We start from the raw sequence: 17,500 nt of genomic DNA on the forward strand, positions 1-17,500 counted from the left end.
AGTTCAAGTACCTCGGAGTCTTGTTCACGAGTGAGGGAAGAGTGGATCGTGAGATCGACAGGCGGATCGGTGCGGCGTCTTCAGTAATGCGGACGCTGTATCAGTTCATTGTGGTGAAGGAGCTGAGCCGGAAGACAAAGCTCTCAATTTACCGGTCGATCTACGTTCCCATCCTCACCTATGGTCATGAGCTTTGGGTTATGACCAAAAGGACAAGATCACGGGTACAAGCGGCCGAAATGAGTTTCCTCCGCCGGGTGGCGGGTCTCTCCCTTAGAGATAGGGTGAGAAGCGCTGCCATCCGGGGGGAGCTCAAAGTAAAGCCGCTGCTCCTCCACATGGAGAGGAGCCAGATGAGGTGGTTCGGGCATCTGGTCAGGATGCCACCCGAACGCCTCCCTAGGGAGGTGTTTAGGGCACGTCCGACCGGTAGGAGGCCGCGGGGAAGACCCAGGACACGTTTGGAAGACTGTCTCCCGGCTGGCCTGGGAACGCCTCGGGTTCCCACAGGAAGAGCTGGACGAAGTGGCTGGGGAGAGGGAAGTCTGGGCTTCCCTGCTTAGGCTGCTGCCCCCGCGACCCGACCTCGGATAAGCGGAAGAAGATGGATGGATGGATGGATGGATAACTTTTATATCAAGGCTAGCCAATGTCAGCTAACAATGGAACCAACGTTTACACTAGGTTAGGATTGGGTTTGGGGTTAGGGTGCGCACTTTCTCTAAATGCGCACTTTGAGAATGTGAAAACAAAGGAAGTTGACCGGGAGGAAGTCGATAAAACTTATTGTCATACTTGCAAATGAGACAGAGCAGTTTGATAACTGTTTGGGGTTGGGGTTAGGGTTTGGGTTTGGGTTAGGGTTAGGTTGCGCACTTTCTAGAAGTGCGCACTTTGAGAATGTGAAAACAAAGGAAGTTGACCGGGAGGAAGTCGCTAAAACTTATTGTCATACTTGCAAATGAGACATAGCAGTTTGATAACTGGTTAGGGTTAGGGTTAGTGTTGGGGTTGGGGTTGGGGTTGGGGTTAGGGTTAGGTTGCGCACTTTCTAGAAGTGCGCACTTTGAGAATGTGAAAACAAAGGAAGTTGACCGGGAGGAAGTCGCTAAAACTTATTGTCATACTTGCAAATGAGACATAGCAGTTTGATAACTGGTTAGGGTTAGGGTTGGGGTTGGGGTTTGGGTTAGGGTTAGGTTGCGCACTTCTAGAAAGTGCGCACTTTGAGAATGTGAAAACAAAGGAAGTTGACCGGGAGGAAGTCGCTAAAACTTATTGTCATACTTGCAAATGAGACAGAGCAGTTTGATAACTAGGGTTAGGGTTGGGGTTGGGGTTAGGGTTAGGGTTGGGGTTAGGGTTTGGGTTTGGGTTAGGGTTAGGTTGCGCACTTTCTAGAAGTGCGCACTTTGAGAATGTGAAAACAAAGGAAGTTGACCGGGAGGAAGTCGATAAAACTTATTGTCATACTTGCAAATGAGACAGAGCAGTTTGATAACTGTTTGGGGTTGGGGTTGGGGTTGGGGTTAGGGTTGGTGTTGGGGTTGGGGTTGGGGTTTGGGTTAGGGTTAGGTTGCGCACTTTCTAGAAGTGCGCACTTTGAGAATGTGAAAACAAAGGAAGTTGACCGGGAGGAAGTCGCTAAAACTTATTGTCATACTTGCAAATGAGACAGAGCAGTTTGATAACTGGTTAGGGTTAGGGTTGGGGTTGGGGTTAGGGTTGGGGTTAGGGTTTGGGTTTGGGTTAGGGTTAGGTTGCGCACTTTCTAGAAGTGCGCACTTTGAGAATGTGAAAACAAAGGAAGTTGACCGGGAGGAAGTCGATAAAACTTATTGTCATACTTGCAAATGAGACAGAGCAGTTTGATAACTGTTTGGGGTTGGGGTTGGGGTTGGGGTTAGGGTTGGTGTTGGGGTTGGGGTTGGGGTTTGGGTTAGGGTTAGGTTGCGCACTTTCTAGAAGTGCGCACTTTGAGAATGTGAAAACAAAGGAAGTTGACCGGGAGGAAGTCGCTAAAACTTATTGTCATACTTGCAAATGAGACAGAGCAGTTTGATAACTGTTTGGGGTTGGGGTTTGGGTTAGGGTTAGGGTGCGCACTTTCTCGAAGTGCGCACTTTGAGAATGTGAAAACAAAGGAAGTTGACCGTGAGGAAGTCGCTAAAACTTATTGTCATACTTGCAAATGAGACAGAGCAGTTTGATAACTGGTTAGGGTTAGGGTTGGTGTTGGTGTTGGGGTTTGGGTTAGGTTGCGCACTTTCTAGAAGTGCGCACTTTGAGAATGTGAAAACAAAGGAAGTTGACCGGGAGGAAGTCGCTAAAACCTATTGTCATACTTGCAAATGAGACAGAGCAGTTTGATAACTGTTTGGGGTTGGGGTTGGGGTAAGGGTTTGGGTTAGGGTTAGGTTGCGCACTTTCTAGAAGTGCGCACTTTGAGAATGTGAAAACAAAGGAAGTTGACCGGGAGGAAGTCGCTAAAACTTATTGTCATACTTGCAAATGAGACAGAGCAGTTTGATAACTGGTTAAGGTTAGGGTTAGGGTTGGGGTTGGGGTTTGGGTTACGGTTAGGTTGCGCACTTTCTAGAAGTGCGCACTTTGAGAATGTGAAAACAAAGGAAGTTGACCGGGAGGAAGTCGCTAAAACTTATTGTCATACTTGCAAATGAGACATAGCAGTTTGATAACTGGGGTTGGGGTTAGGGTTTGGGTTAGGGTTAGGGTGCGCGCTTTCTGGAAGTGCGCACTTTGAGAATGTGAAAACAAAGGAAGTTGACCCGGAGGAAGTCGCTAAAACTTATTGTCATACTTGCAAATGAGACGGAGCAGTTTGATAACTGGGGTTGGGGTTGGGGTTAGGGTTTGGGTTAGGGTTAGGGTGCGCACTTTCTCGAAGTGCGCACTTTGAGAATGTGAAAACAAAGGAAGTTGACCGGGAGGAAGTCTCCAAAACTTATTGTCATACTTGCAAATGAGACATAGCAGTTTGATAACTGGTTAGGGTTAGGGTTGGGGTTGGGGTTTGGGTTACGGTTAGGGGGTGCACTTTATAGAAGTGCGCACTTTGAGAATGTGAAAACAAAGGAAGTTGACCGGGAGGAAGTCGCTAAAACTTATTGTCATACTTGCAAATGAGACAGAGCAGTTTGATAACTGGGGTTGGGGTTGGGGTTAGGGTTTGGGTTAGGGTTAGGGTTAGGGTGCGCACTTTCTAGAAGTGCGCACTTTGAGAATGTGAAAACAAAGGAAGTTGACCGGGAGGAAGTCGCTAAAACTTATTGTCGTACTTGCAAATGAGACATAGCAGTTTGATAACTGGTTAGGGTTAGGGTTAGGGTTAGGGTTAGGGTTGGTGTTGGGGTTGGGGTTGGGGTTGGGGTTAGGGTTAGGTTGCGCACTTTCTAGAAGTGCGCACTTTGAGAATGTGAAAACAAAGGAAGTTGACCGGGAGGAAGTCGCTAAAACTTATTGTCATACTTGCAAATGAGACATAGCAGTTTGATAACTGGTTAAGGTTAGGGTTAGGGTTAGGGTTGGGGTTGGGGTTTGGGTTACGGTTAGGTTGCGCACTTTCTTGAAGTGCGCACTTTGAGAATGTGAAAACAAAGGACGTTAACCCGGAGGAAGTCGCTAAAACTTATTGTCATACTTGCAAATGAGACATAGCAGTTTGATAACTGGTTAGGGTTAGGGTTGGTGTTGGGGTTGGGGTTAGGGTTAGGTTGCGCACTTTCTAGAAGTGCGCACTTTGAGAATGTGAAAACAAAGGAAGTTGACCGGGAGGAAGTCGCTAAAACTTATTGTCATACTTGCAAATGAGACAGAGCAGTTTGATAACTGGGGTTGGGGTTTGGGTTAGGGTTAGGGTTAGGGTGCGCACTTTCTCGAAGTGCGCACTTTGAGAATGTGAAAACAAAGGAAGTTGACCGGGAGGAAGTCTCCAAAACTTATTGTCATACTTGCAAATGAGACATAGCAGTTTGATAACTGGAGTTGGGGTTGGGGTTAGGGTTAGGGTTAGGGTTAGGGGGTGCACTTTCTAGAAGTGCGCACTTTGAGAATGTGAAAACAAAGGAAGTTGACCGGGAGGAAGTCGCTAAAACTTATTGTCATACTTGCAAATGAGACAGAGCAGTTTGATAACTGGGGTTAGGGTTTGGGTTAGGGTTTGGGTTAGGGTTAGGGTGCGCACTTTCTCGAAGTGCGCACTTTGAGAATGTGAAAACAAAGGAAGTTGACCGGGAGGAAGTCTCCAAAACTTATTGTCATACTTGCAAATGAGACATAGCAGTTTGATAACTGGGGTTGGGGTTGGGGTTAGGGTTTGGGTTAGGGTTAGGGTGCGCACTTTCTCGAAGTGCGCACTTTGAGAATGTGAAAACAAAGGAAGTTGACCGGGAGGAAGTCGCTAAAACTTATTGTCATACTTGCAAATGAGACATAGCAGTTTGATAACTGGTTAGGGTTAGGGTTAGGGTTGGGGTTGGTGTTGGGGTTGGGTTGCGCACTTTCTTGAAGTGTGCACTTTGAGAATGTGAAAACAAAGGACGTTAACCCGGAGGAAGTCGCTAAAACTTATTGTCATACTTGCAAATGAGACATAGCAGTTTGATAACTGGTTAGGGTTAGGGTTAGGGTTAGGGTTAGGGTTGGTGTTGGGGTTGGGGTTTGGGTTAGGGTTAGGTTGCGCACTTTCTAGAAGTGCGCACTTTGAGAATGTGAAAACAAAGGAAGTTAACCCGGAGGAAGTCGCTAAAACTTATTGTCATACTTGCAAATGAGACATAGCAATTTGATAACTGGTTAGGGTTAGGGTTAGGGTAGGGTTGGTGTTGGGGTTTGGGTTAGGGTTAGGTTGCGCACTTTCTAGAAGTGCGCACTTTGAGAATGTGAAAACAAAGGAAGTTGACCGGGAGGAAGTCGCTAAAACTTATTGTCATACTTGCAAATGAGACATAGCAGTTTGATAACTGGTTAGGGTTAGGGTTAGGGTTAGGGTTGGGGTTTGGGTTACGGTTAGGTTGCGCACTTTCTTGAAGTGTGCACTTTGAGAATGTGAAAACAAAGGACGTTAACCCGGAGGAAGTCGCTAAAACTTATTGTCATACTTGCAAATGAGACATAGCAGTTTGATAACTGGTTAGGGTTAGGGTTAGGGTTAGGGTTAGGGTTGGTGTTGGGGTTGGGGTTTGGGTTAGGGTTAGGTTGCGCACTTTCTAGAAGTGCGCACTTTGAGAATGTGAAAACAAAGGACGTTAACCCGGAGGAAGTCGCTAAAACTTATTGTCATACTTGCAAATGAGACATAGCAGTTTGATAACTGGTTAGGGTTAGGGTTAGGGTTAGGGTTGGTGTTGGGGTTGGGGTTTGGGTTAGGGTTAGGTTGCGCACTTTCTAGAAGTGCGCACTTTGAGAATGTGAAAACAAAGGAAGTTAACCCGGAGGAAGTCGCTAAAACTTATTGTCATACTTGCAAATGAGACATAGCAGTTTGATAATTGGTTAAGGTTAGGGTTAGGGTTGGGGTTTGGGTTACGGTTAGGTTGCGCACTTTCTTGAAGTGTGCACTTTGAGAATGTGAAAACAAAGGACGTTAACCCGGAGGAAGTCGCTAAAACTTATTGTCATACTTGCAAATGAGACATAGCAGTTTGATAACTGGTTAGGGTTAGGGTTAGGGTTAGGGTTGGTGTTGGGGTTGGGGTTTGGGTTAGGGTTAGGTTGCGCACTTTCTAGAAGTGTGCACTTTGAGAATGTGAAAACAAAGGAAGTTGACCGGGAGGAAGTCGCTAAAACTTATTGTCATACTTGCAAATGAGACATAGCAGTTTGATAATTGGTTAAGGTTAGGGTTAGGGTTGGGGTTTGGGTTACGGTTAGGTTGCGCACTTTCTTGAAGTGTGCACTTTGAGAATGTGAAAACAAAGGACGTTAACCCGGAGGAAGTCGCTAAAACTTATTGTCATACTTGCAAATGAGACATAGCAGTTTGATAACTGGTTAGGGTTAGGGTTAGGGTTAGGGTTGGTGTTGGGGTTTGGGTTAGGGTTAGGGTTAGGGTGCGCACTTTCTAGAAGTGCGCACTTTGAGAATGTGAAAACAAAGGAAGTTGACCGGGAGGAAGTCGCTAAAACTTATTGTCGTACTTGCAAATGAGACATAGCAGTTTGATAACTGGTTAGGGTTAGGGTTAGGGTTAGGGTTAGGGTTGGTGTTGGGGTTGGGGTTGGGGTTGGGGTTAGGGTTAGGTTGCGCACTTTCTAGAAGTGCGCACTTTGAGAATGTGAAAACAAAGGAAGTTGACCGGGAGGAAGTCGCTAAAACTTATTGTCATACTTGCAAATGAGACATAGCAGTTTGATAACTGGTTAAGGTTAGGGTTAGGGTTAGGGTTGGGGTTGGGGTTTGGGTTACGGTTAGGTTGCGCACTTTCTTGAAGTGCGCACTTTGAGAATGTGAAAACAAAGGACGTTAACCCGGAGGAAGTCGCTAAAACTTATTGTCATACTTGCAAATGAGACAGAGCAGTTTGATAACTGGTTAAGGTTAGGGTTAGGGTTGGGGTTTGGGTTACGGTTAGGTTGCGCACTTTCTTGAAGTGCGCACTTTGAGAATGTGAAAACAAAGGACGTTAACCCGGAGGAAGTCGCTAAAACTTATTGTCATACTTGCAAATGAGACATAGCAGTTTGATAACTGGTTAGGGTTAGGGTTGGTGTTGGGGTTGGGGTTAGGGTTAGGTTGCGCACTTTCTAGAAGTGCGCACTTTGAGAATGTGAAAACAAAGGAAGTTGACCGGGAGGAAGTCGCTAAAACTTATTGTCATACTTGCAAATGAGACAGAGCAGTTTGATAACTGGGGTTGGGGTTTGGGTTAGGGTTAGGGTTAGGGTGCGCACTTTCTCGAAGTGCGCACTTTGAGAATGTGAAAACAAAGGAAGTTGACCGGGAGGAAGTCTCCAAAACTTATTGTCATACTTGCAAATGAGACATAGCAGTTTGATAACTGGAGTTGGGGTTGGGGTTAGGGTTAGGGTTAGGGTTAGGGGGTGCACTTTCTAGAAGTGCGCACTTTGAGAATGTGAAAACAAAGGAAGTTGACCGGGAGGAAGTCGCTAAAACTTATTGTCATACTTGCAAATGAGACAGAGCAGTTTGATAACTGGGGTTAGGGTTTGGGTTAGGGTTTGGGTTAGGGTTAGGGTGCGCACTTTCTCGAAGTGCGCACTTTGAGAATGTGAAAACAAAGGAAGTTGACCGGGAGGAAGTCGCTAAAACTTATTGTCATACTTGCAAATGAGACATAGCAGTTTGATAACTGGTTAGGGTTAGGGTTAGGGTTGGGGTTGGTGTTGGGGTTGGGTTGCGCACTTTCTTGAAGTGTGCACTTTGAGAATGTGAAAACAAAGGACGTTAACCCGGAGGAAGTCGCTAAAACTTATTGTCATACTTGCAAATGAGACATAGCAGTTTGATAACTGGTTAGGGTTAGGGTTAGGGTTAGGGTTAGGGTTGGTGTTGGGGTTGGGGTTTGGGTTACGGTTAGGTTGCGCACTTTCTAGAAGTGCGCACTTTGAGAATGTGAAAACAAAGGAAGTTGACCGGGAGGAAGTCTCCAAAACTTATTGTCATACTTGCAAATGAGACATAGCAGTTTGATAACTGGAGTTGGGGTTGGGGTTAGGGTTAGGGTTAGGGTTAGGGGGTGCACTTTCTAGAAGTGCGCACTTTGAGAATGTGAAAACAAAGGAAGTTGACCGGGAGGAAGTCGCTAAAACTTATTGTCATACTTGCAAATGAGACAGAGCAGTTTGATAACTGGGGTTAGGGTTTGGGTTAGGGTTTGGGTTAGGGTTAGGGTGCGCACTTTCTCGAAGTGCGCACTTTGAGAATGTGAAAACAAAGGAAGTTGACCGGGAGGAAGTCTCCAAAACTTATTGTCATACTTGCAAATGAGACATAGCAGTTTGATAACTGGGGTTGGGGTTGGGGTTAGGGTTTGGGTTAGGGTTAGGGTGCGCACTTTCTCGAAGTGCGCACTTTGAGAATGTGAAAACAAAGGAAGTTGACCGGGAGGAAGTCGCTAAAACTTATTGTCATACTTGCAAATGAGACATAGCAGTTTGATAACTGGTTAGGGTTAGGGTTAGGGTTGGGGTTGGTGTTGGGGTTGGGTTGCGCACTTTCTTGAAGTGTGCACTTTGAGAATGTGAAAACAAAGGACGTTAACCCGGAGGAAGTCGCTAAAACTTATTGTCATACTTGCAAATGAGACATAGCAGTTTGATAACTGGTTAGGGTTAGGGTTAGGGTTAGGGTTAGGGTTGGTGTTGGGGTTGGGGTTTGGGTTAGGGTTAGGTTGCGCACTTTCTAGAAGTGCGCACTTTGAGAATGTGAAAACAAAGGAAGTTAACCCGGAGGAAGTCGCTAAAACTTATTGTCATACTTGCAAATGAGACATAGCAATTTGATAACTGGTTAGGGTTAGGGTTAGGGTAGGGTTGGTGTTGGGGTTTGGGTTAGGGTTAGGTTGCGCACTTTCTAGAAGTGCGCACTTTGAGAATGTGAAAACAAAGGAAGTTGACCGGGAGGAAGTCGCTAAAACTTATTGTCATACTTGCAAATGAGACATAGCAGTTTGATAACTGGTTAGGGTTAGGGTTAGGGTTAGGGTTGGGGTTTGGGTTACGGTTAGGTTGCGCACTTTCTTGAAGTTTGCACTTTGAGAATGTGAAAACAAAGGACGTTAACCCGGAGGAAGTCGCTAAAACTTATTGTCATACTTGCAAATGAGACATAGCAGTTTGATAACTGGTTAGGGTTAGGGTTAGGGTTAGGGTTAGGGTTGGTGTTGGGGTTGGGGTTGGGGTTGGGGTTTGGGTTAGGGTTAGGTTGCGCACTTTCTAGAAGTGCGCACTTTGAGAATGTGAAAACAAAGGAAGTTAACCCGGAGGAAGTCGCTAAAACTTATTGTCATACTTGCAAATGAGACATAGCAGTTTGATAACTGGTTAGGGTTAGGGTTAGGGTTAGGGTTAGGGTTAGGGTTGGTGTTGGGGTTGGGGTTGGGGTTTGGGTTAGGGTTAGGTTGCGCACTTTCTAGAAGTGCGCACTTTGAGAATGTGAAAACAAAGGAAGTTAACCCGGAGGAAGTCGCTAAAACTTATTGTCATACTTGCAAATGAGACATAGCAATTTGATAACTGGTTAGGGTTAGGGTTAGGGTTGGTGTTGGTGTTGGTGTTGGGGTTTGGGTTAGGGTTAGGTTGCGCACTTTCTAGAAGTGCGCACTTTGAGAATGTGAAAACAAAGGAAGTTGACCGGGAGGAAGTCGCTAAAACTTATTGTCATACTTGCAAATGAGACATAGCAGTTTGATAACTGGTTAGGGTTAGGGTTAGGGTTAGGGTTGGTGTTGGGGTTGGGGTTTGGGTTAGGGTTAGGTTGCGCACTTTCTAGAAGTGCGCACTTTGAGAATGTGAAAACAAAGGAAGTTGACCGGGAGGAAGTCGCTAAAACTTATTGTCATACTTGCAAATGAGACATAGCAGTTTGATAACTGGTTAGGGTTAGGGTTAGGGTTGGGGTTGGGGTTTGGGTTACGGTTAGGTTGCGCACTTTCTTGAAGTGTGCACTTTGAGAATGTGAAAACAAAGGACGTTAACCCGGAGGAAGTCGCTAAAACTTATTGTCATACTTGCAAATGAGACATAGCAGTTTGATAACTGGTTAGGGTTAGGGTTAGGGTTAGGGTTAGGGTTGGTGTTGGGGTTGGGGTTTGGGTTAGGGTTAGGTTGCGCACTTTCTAGAAGTGCGCACTTTGAGAATGTGAAAACAAAGGAAGTTGACCGGGAGGAAGTCGCTAAAACTTATTGTCATACTTGCAAATGAGACATAGCAGTTTGATAACTGGTTAGGGTTAGGGTTAGGGTTAGGGTTGGTGTTGGTGTTGGGGTTTGGGTTAGGGTTAGGTTGCGCACTTTCTAGAAGTGTGCACTTTGAGAATGTGAAAACAAAGGAAGTTGACCGGGAGGAAGTCGCTAAAACTTATTGTCATACTTGCAAATGAGACATAGCAGTTTGATAACTGGTTAGGGTTAGGGTTAGGGTTAGGGTTAGGGTTGGTGTTGGGGTTGGGGTTGGGGTTAGGGTTAGGTTGCGCACTTTCTAGAAGTGCGCACTTTGAGAATGTGAAAACAAAGGAAGTTAACCCGGAGGAAGTCGCTAAAACTTATTGTCATACTTGCAAATGTGACATAGCAATTTGATAACTGGTTAGGGTTAGGGTTAGGGTTGGTGTTGGTGTTGGTGTTGGGGTTTGGGTTAGGGTTAGGTTGCGCACTTTCTAGAAGTGTGCACTTTGAGAATGTGAAAACAAAGGAAGTTGACCGGGAGGAAGTCGCTAAAACTTATTGTCATACTTGCAAATGAGACATAGCAGTTTGATAACTGGTTAGGGTTAGGGTTAGGGTTAGGGTTAGGGTTAGGGTTGGTGTTGGGGTTGGGGTTGGGGTTAGGGTTAGGTTGCGCACTTTCTAGAAGTGCGCACTTTGAGAATGTGAAAACAAAGGAAGTTAACCCGGAGGAAGTCGCTAAAACTTATTGTCATACTTGCAAATGTGACATAGCAATTTGATAACTGGTTAGGGTTAGGGTTAGGGTTGGTGTTGGTGTTGGTGTTGGGGTTTGGGTTAGGGTTAGGTTGCGCACTTTCTAGAAGTGTGCACTTTGAGAATGTGAAAACAAAGGAAGTTGACCGGGAGGAAGTCGCTAAAACTTATTGTCATACTTGCAAATGAGACATAGCAGTTTGATAACTGGTTAGGGTTAGGGTTAGGGTTAGGGTTAGGGTTGGTGTTGGGGTTGGGGTTTGGGTTAGGGTTAGGTTGCGCACTTTCTAGAAGTGCGCACTTTGAGAATGTGAAAACAAAGGAAGTTGACCGGAAGGAAGTCGCTAAAACTTATTGTCATACTTGCAAATGAGACATAGCAGTTTGATAACTGGTTAGGGTTAGGGTTGGGGTTGGGGTTTGGGTTACGGTTAGGTTGCGCACTTTCTTGAAGTGCGCACTTTGAGAATGTGAAAACAAAGGACGTTAACCCGGAGGAAGTCGCTAAAACTTATTGTCATACTTGCAAATGAGACATAGCAATTTGATAACTGGTTAGGGTTAGGGTTAGGGTTAGGGTTGGTGTTGGTGTTGGGGTTTGGGTTAGGGTTAGGTTGCGCACTTTCTAGAAGTGCGCACTTTGAGAATGTGAAAACAAAGGAAGTTAACCGGGAGGAAGTCGATAAAACTTATTGTCATACTTGCAAATGAGACATAGCAGTTTGATAATTGGTTAAGGTTAGGGTTAGGGTTGGGGTTTGGGTTACGGTTAGGTTGCGCACTTTCTTGAAGTGTGCACTTTGAGAATGTGAAAACAAAGGACGTTAACCCGGAGGAAGTCGCTAAAACTTATTGTCATACTTGCAAATGAGACATAGCAGTTTGATAACTGGTTAGGGTTAGGGTTAGGGTTAGGGTTAGGGTTGGTGTTGGGGTTGGGGTTTGGGTTAGGGTTAGGTTGCGCACTTTCTAGAAGTGCGCACTTTGAGAATGTGAAAACAAAGGAAGTTAACCCGGAGGAAGTCGCTAAAACTTATTGTCATACTTGCAAATGAGACATAGCAGTTTGATAATTGGTTAAGGTTAGGGTTAGGGTTGGGGTTTGGGTTGGTGTTGGGGTTGGGGTTTGGGTTAGGGTTAGGTTGCGCACTTTCTAGAAGTGTGCACTTTGAGAATGTGAAAACAAAGGAAGTTGACCGGGAGGAAGTCGCTAAAACTTATTGTCATACTTGCAAATGAGACATAGCAGTTTGATAATTGGTTAAGGTTAGGGTTAGGGTTGGGGTTTGGGTTACGGTTAGGTTGCGCACTTTCTTGAAGTGTGCACTTTGAGAATGTGAAAACAAAGGACGTTAACCCGGAGGAAGTCGCTAAAACTTATTGTCATACTTGCAAATGAGACATAGCAGTTTGATAACTGGTTAGGGTTAGGGTTAGGGTTAGGGTTGGTGTTGGGGTTGGGGTTTGGGTTAGGGTTAGGTTGCGCACTTTCTAGAAGTGCGCACTTTGAGAATGTGAAAACAAAGGAAGTTAACCCGGAGGAAGTCGCTAAAACTTATTGTCATACTTGCAAATGAGACATAGCAGTTTGATAACTGGTTAGGGTTAGGGTTAGGGTTGGTGTTGGGGTTGGGGTTTGGGTTAGGGTTAGGTTGCGCACTTTCTAGAAGTGCGCACTTTGAGAATGTGAAAACAAAGGAAGTTGACCGGGAGGAAGTCGCTAAAACTTATTGTCATACTTGCAAATGAGACATAGCAGTTTGATAACTGGTTAGGGTTAGGGTTAGGGTTGGGGTTGGGGTTTGGGTTACGGTTAGGTTGCGCACTTTCTTGAAGTGTGCACTTTGAGAATGTGAAAACAAAGGACGTTAACCCGGAGGAAGTCGCTAAAACTTATTGTCATACTTGCAAATGAGACATAGCAGTTTGATAACTGGTTAGGGTTAGGGTTAGGGTTAGGGTTAGGGTTGGTGTTGGTGTTGGGGTTGGGGTTTGGGTTAGGGTTAGGTTGCGCACTTTCTAGAAGTGCGCACTTTGAGAATGTGAAAACAAAGGAAGTTGACCGGGAGGAAGTCGCTAAAACTTATTGTCATACTTGCAAATGAGACATAGCAGTTTGATAACTGGTTAGGGTTAGGGTTAGGGTTGGGGTTGGGGTTGGGGTTACGGTTAGGTTGCGCACTTTCTTGAAGTGCGCACTTTGAGAATGTGAAAACAAAGGACGTTAACCCGGAGGAAGTCGCTAAAACTTATTGTCATACTTGCAAATGAGACATAGCAATTTGATAACTGGTTAGGGTTAGGGTTGGTGTTGGTGTTGGTGTTGGGGTTTGGGTTAGGGTTAGGTTGCGCACTTTCTAGAAGTGCGCACTTTGAGAATGTGAAAACAAAGGAAGTTAACCCGGAGGAAGTCGCTAAAACTTATTGTCATACTTGCAAATGTGACATAGCAATTTGATAACTGGTTAGGGTTAGGGTTAGGGTTAGGGTTGGTGTTGGTGTTGGTGTTGGGGTTTGGGTTAGGGTTAGGTTGCGCACTTTCTAGAAGTGTGCACTTTGAGAATGTGAAAACAAAGGAAGTTGACCGGGAGGAAGTCGCTAAAACTTATTGTCATACTTGCAAATGAGACATAGCAGTTTGATAACTGGTTAGGGTTAGGGTTAGGGTTAGGGTTAGGGTTGGTGTTGGTGTTGGGGTTTGGGTTAGGGTTAGGTTGCGCACTTTCTAGAAGTGTGCACTTTGAGAATGTGAAAACAAAGGAAGTTGACCGGGAGGAAGTCGCTAAAACTTATTGTCATACTTGCAAATGAGACATAGCAGTTTGATAACTGGTTAGGGTTAGGGTTAGGGTTAGGGTTGGTGTTGGGGTTGGGGTTTGGGTTAGGGTTAGGTTGCGCACTTTCTAGAAGTGCGCACTTTGAGAATGTGAAAACAAAGGAAGTTAACCCGGAGGAAGTCGCTAAAACTTATTGTCATACTTGCAAATGTGACATAGCAATTTGATAACTGGTTAGGGTTAGGGTTAGGGTTGGTGTTGGTGTTGGTGTTGGGGTTTGGGTTAGGGTTAGGTTGCGCACTTTCTAGAAGTGTGCACTTTGAGAATGTGAAAACAAAGGAAGTTGACCGGGAGGAAGTCGCTAAAACTTATTGTCATACTTGCAAATGAGACATAGCAGTTTGATAACTGGTTAGGGTTAGGGTTAGGGTTAGGGTTAGGGTTAGGGTTAGGGTTGGTGTTGGGGTTGGGGTTTGGGTTAGGGTTAGGTTGCGCACTTTCTAGAAGTGCGCACTTTGAGAATGTGAAAACAAAGGAAGTTGACCTGGAGGAAGTCGCTAAAACTTATTGTCATACTTGCAAATGAGACATAGCAGTTTGATAACTGGTTAGGGTTAGGGTTAGGGTTGGGGTTGGGGTTACGGTTAGGTTGCGCACTTTCTTGAAGTGCGCACTTTGAGAATGTGAAAACAAAGGACGTTAACCCGGAGGAAGTCGCTAAAACTTATTGTCATACTTGCAAATGAGACATAGCAATTTGATAACTGGTTAGGGTTAGGGTTAGGGTTAGGGTTGGTGTTGGTGTTGGGGTTTGGGTTAGGGTTAGGTTGCGCACTATCTAGAAGTGTGCACTTTGAGAATGTGAAAACAAAGGAAGTTAACCGGGAGGAAGTCGATAAAACTTATTGTCATACTTGCAAATGAGACATAGCAGTTTGATAATTGGTTAAGGTTAGGGTTAGGGTTGGGGTTTGGGTTACGGTTAGGTTGCGCACTTTCTTGAAGTGTGCACTTTGAGAATGTGAAAACAAAGGACGTTAACCCGGAGGAAGTCGCTAAAACTTATTGTCATACTTGCAAATGAGACATAGCAGTTTGATAACTGGTTAGGGTTAGGGTTAGGGTTAGGGTTGGTGTTGGGGTTGGGGTTTGGGTTAGGGTTAGGTTGCGCACTTTCTAGAAGTGCGCACTTTGAGAATGTGAAAACAAAGGAAGTTGACCGGGAGGAAGTCGCTAAAACTTATTGTCATACTTGCAAATGAGACATAGCAGTTTGATAACTGGTTAGGGTTAGGGTTAGGGTTAGGGATAGGGTTGGTGTTGGGGTTGGGGTTTGGGTTAGGGTTAGGTTGCGCACTTTCTAGAAGTGCGCACTTTGAGAATGTGAAAACAAAGGAAGTTGACCGGGAGGAAGTCGCTAAAACTTATTGTCATACTTGCAAATGAGACATAGCAGTTTGATAACTGGTTAGGGTTAGGGTTAGGGTTAGGGTTGGGGTTGGGGTTTGGGTTAGGGTTAGGGTGCGCACTTTCTTGAAGTGCGCACTTTGAGAATGTGAAAACAAAGGACGTTAACCCGGAGGAAGTCGCTAAAACTTATTGTCATACTTGCAAATGAGACATAGCAGTTTGATAATTGGTTAAGGTTAGGGTTAGGGTTGGGGTTTGGGTTACGGTTAGGTTGCGCACTTTCTAGAAGTGCGCACTTTGAGAATGTGAAAACAAAGGACGTTAACCCGGAGGAAGTCGCTAAAACTTATTGTCATACTTGCAAATGAGACATAGCAGTTTGATAACTGGTTAGGGTTAGGGTTAGGGTTAGGGTTAGGGTTAGGGTTGGTGTTGGGGTTGGGGTTTGGGTTAGGGTTAGGTTGCGCACTTTCTAGAAGTGCGCACTTTGAGAATGTGAAAACAAAGGAAGTTAACCCGGAGGAAGTCGCTAAAACTTATTGTCATACTTGCAAATGAGACATAGCAGTTTGATAATTGGTTAAGGTTAGGGTTAGGGTTGGGGTTTGGGTTACGGTTAGGTTGCGCACTTTCTTGAAGTGTGCACTTTGAGAATGTGAAAACAAAGGACGTTAACCCGGAGGAAGTCGCTAAAACTTATTGTCATACTTGCAAATGAGACATAGCAGTTTGATAACTGGTTAGGGTTAGGGTTAGGGTTAGGGTTGGTGTTGGGGTTGGGGTTTGGGTTAGGGTTAGGTTGCGCACTTTCTAGAAGTGTGCACTTTGAGAATGTGAAAACAAAGGAAGTTGACCGGGAGGAAGTCGCTAAAACTTATTGTCATACTTGCAAATGAGACATAGCAGTTTGATAATTGGTTAAGGTTAGGGTTAGGGTTGGGGTTTGGGTTACGGTTAGGTTGCGCACTTTCTTGAAGTGCGCACTTTGAGAATGTGAAAACAAAGGAAGTTGACCGGGAGGAAGTCGCTAAAACTTATTGTCATACTTGCAAATGAGACATAGCAGTTTGATAACTGGTTAGGGTTAGGGTTAGGGTTGGGGTTGGTGTTGGGGTTGGGTTGCGCACTTTCTTGAAGTGTGCACTTTGAGAATGTGAAAACAAAGGACGTTAACCCGGAGGAAGTCGCTAAAACTTATTGTCATACTTGCAAATGAGACATAGCAGTTTGATAACTGGTTAGGGTTAGGGTTAGGGTTAGGGTTGGTGTTGGGGTTGGGGTTTGGGTTAGGGTTAGGTTGCGCACTTTCTAGAAGTGTGCACTTTGAGAATGTGAAAACAAAGGAAGTTGACCGGGAGGAAGTCGCTAAAACTTATTGTCATACTTGCAAATGAGACATAGCAGTTTGATAACTGGTTAGGGTTAGGGTTAGGGTTGGTGTTGGGGTTGGGGTTTGGGTTAGGGTTAGGTTGCGCACTTTCTAGAAGTGCGCACTTTGAGAATGTGAAAACAAAGGAAGTTGACCGGGAGGAAGTCGCTAAAACTTATTGTCATACTTGCAAATGAGACATAGCAGTTTGATAACTGGTTAGGGTTAGGGTTAGGGTTGGGGTTGGGGTTTGGGTTACGGTTAGGTTGCGCACTTTCTTGAAGTGTGCACTTTGAGAATGTGAAAACAAAGGACGTTAACCCGGAGGAAGTCGCTAAAACTTATTGTCATACTTGCAAATGAGACATAGCAGTTTGATAACTGGTTAGGGTTAGGGTTAGGGTTAGGGTTAGGGTTGGTGTTGGGGTTGGGGTTTGGGTTAGGGTTAGGTTGCGCACTTTCTAGAAGTGCGCACTTTGAGAATGTGAAAACAAAGGAAGTTGACCGGGAGGAAGTCGCTAAAACTTATTGTCATACTTGCAAATGAGACATAGCAGTTTGATAACTGGTTAGGGTTAGGGTTAGGGTTAGGGTTGGGGTTGGGGTTGGGGTTACGGTTAGGTTGCGCACTTTCTTGAAGTGCGCACTTTGAGAATGTGAAAACAAAGGACGTTAACCCGGAGGAAGTCGCTAAAACTTATTGTCATACTTGCAAATGAGACATAGCAATTTGATAACTGGTTAGGGTTAGGGTTAGGGTTAGGGTTGGTGTTGGGGTTGGGGTTTGGGTTAGGGTTAGGTTGCGCACTTTCTAGAAGTGCGCACTTTGAGAATGTGAAAACAAAGGAAGTTGACCGGGAGGAAGTCGCTAAAACTTATTGTCATACTTGCAAATGAGACATAGCAGTTTGATAACTGGTTAGGGTTAGGGTTAGGGTTGGGGTTGGGGTTTGGGTTACGGTTAGGTTGCGCACTTTCTTGAAGTGTGCACTTTGAGAATGTGAAAACAAAGGACGTTAACCCGGAGGAAGTCGCTAAAACTTATTGTCATACTTGCAAATGAGACATAGCAGTTTGATAACTGGTTAGGGTTAGGGTTAGGGTTAGGGTTAGGGTTGGTGTTGGGGTTGGGGTTTGGGTTAGGGTTAGGTTGCGCACTTTCTAGAAGTGCGCACTTTGAGAATGTGAAAACAAAGGAAGTTGACCGGGAGGAAGTCGCTAAAACTTATTGTCATACTTGCAAATGAGACATAGCAGTTTGATAACTGGTTAGGGTTAGGGTTAGGGTTGGGGTTGGGGTTGGGGTTACGGTTAGGTTTGCG

General features: G+C 45.0%; 1 protein-coding gene across 4 annotated transcripts in view; it reads left to right on the forward strand.

Moving 5' to 3' along the window:
* dab2 (DAB adaptor protein 2) overlaps positions 1 to 17,500 on the forward strand; it is a 113,587-nt gene that overhangs the window by 72,914 nt on the left and 23,173 nt on the right. The gene's annotated exons all lie outside the window — the stretch shown is intronic.

This window comes from Nerophis lumbriciformis, linkage group LG11 (genome assembly GCF_033978685.3).
Source record: "Nerophis lumbriciformis linkage group LG11, RoL_Nlum_v2.1, whole genome shotgun sequence".
Classification (NCBI taxonomy): Eukaryota; Metazoa; Chordata; class Actinopteri; order Syngnathiformes; family Syngnathidae; genus Nerophis; species Nerophis lumbriciformis.